Source organism: Pteropus vampyrus, unplaced genomic scaffold (assembly GCF_000151845.1).
Source record: "Pteropus vampyrus isolate Shadow unplaced genomic scaffold, Pvam_2.0 Scaffold18376, whole genome shotgun sequence".
NCBI lineage: Eukaryota > Metazoa > Chordata > Mammalia > Chiroptera > Pteropodidae > Pteropus > Pteropus vampyrus.
Genome location: NW_011907157.1, coordinates 1 through 1,534, shown reverse-complemented (window position 1 = coordinate 1,534; position 1,534 = coordinate 1). Strand labels below are relative to the sequence as shown.

The 1,534-nt window shown below is 33.3% G+C and overlaps 1 non-coding gene across 1 annotated transcript; it reads right to left on the bottom strand.

Moving 5' to 3' along the window:
• Positions 1 to 236: 236 nt before the first annotated feature.
• Positions 237 to 355, bottom strand: LOC111735191. Its single transcript, XR_002778711.1, has one exon. It is a non-coding gene; the product is annotated as a 5S ribosomal RNA (ribosomal RNA).
• Between the last annotated feature and the right edge of the window lie 1,179 nt (positions 356 to 1,534).

Genomic DNA, 1,534 nt, shown 5'->3' with positions numbered 1-1,534 from the left:
GCTTATCAAGTCTTTTAAGGTTCCTTATCTTCAAATGTTCCTAGAAGTTAGTTAATGGTTGTTTTCAGGTTGGTTCAGTAGTACTTAGAGTGACTCCTTTGAAGAAAGAAAGGGATTAAATTTTTTTTCTTTTTTTTTTTTTAGGTGTTTTTGTTCGACCAACACTTGGTCAACCTCACAAATTTCAAGGACCTTATCAACTTACAATCCCTTATTTTTTTTTTTTTTATTTTTTACGTCTACAGCACCTGGTCTTCCTAGGTGGTCTCCCATCCAAGTACTAACCAGGCCCAACCCTGCTTAGCTTTCGAGATCAGATGGGATCGGGCTTATTCAGGGTGGCATGGCCGTAGATGAGATTAAAATTTCTTAAAAACTGTTCTGCACTTAAAAACTTCTCTAGACACATGGTCTCATTCATCATTCTCATCTGTCATGTGTGGTTGTTAAATGCTTTTTTTATAGATGAAATTTTAGATGAGGAAACTGAGCCTCAGAGAGAATAAATAGCTTACACAAGATTACAAGATTTGAACTGAGGTCTCAGTAGCTCCCTACTTTAAATCACACGAATTCTCTATATTGGTGGAGAAACCAGAGTGAAGATAACACTGTAAGAGAAAGGGGCATAAGTCTAGTTGCAATTATTATCATCTTATGGAAACCTGAAAGTTCAATTTTTATGTGCATAAAACTGAGAACATAAAACTGAGAACCATTAAGTAATGTCAATTTATAGACAAGGATCATTTAGTAAGTTTAGTACAAATTATAAACTGTCTAATTGCATCAATTAAAATTAAGTCATGCTAGCAATTTTATAGATGAGGAAATAAAGACACAAAAAGTTGAAAAGAAAGTAAAAGGGGTTTAATAGACATCTGAATTACATAACTTTGTCATTGTTCTTTAGGATTTTCTACCAAGAAAACTGATTATAATTTTAATTCTATATAAGAGTAGATTATACAACTATTAATAAATATAGAAATGGAGAATATATATATATGTGAATCTCAATCTCCAATTAATTTTCTACTTAAGAAATTAAAAAAATAATAATTTTTTATTTTTCCAACCTCCCTCTCAATGCATCACCTTGTCTCATTAAATCTACTTACTAGATAAATCTAAAATATTCCCACCCTTTCTTGTGTCTACTGCTGCCTGTTCGACCTCACCCTCATGCCGTATCAAAACATTTACAATTTCTGGACAACAACAGGAAGCTTCGTACCTCCATGCTATACCAGTGTGCTCTCAGTCCGAAATATTCTTTTTCATTTGCTCTTTTGAAAAATATTACTTATTTTTCATGAAATACCTCTTCAAGTATGAGCCTCTCCGCAAATTCATCCCTTACTCTCCAGATAGAGTTAATCATTCTTTCCTTCTGTGCTAGTAACAAACTTTAATTTTTTAAAAAATTATATTGCCTCGTGCGTATTTGACTGGTTTTACCATCTCTCCTTCCTCTTACTATCTCTCTCTTCAATCTCTCCTTCCTCTATAACTTCACTGTGCAGACAGCCGC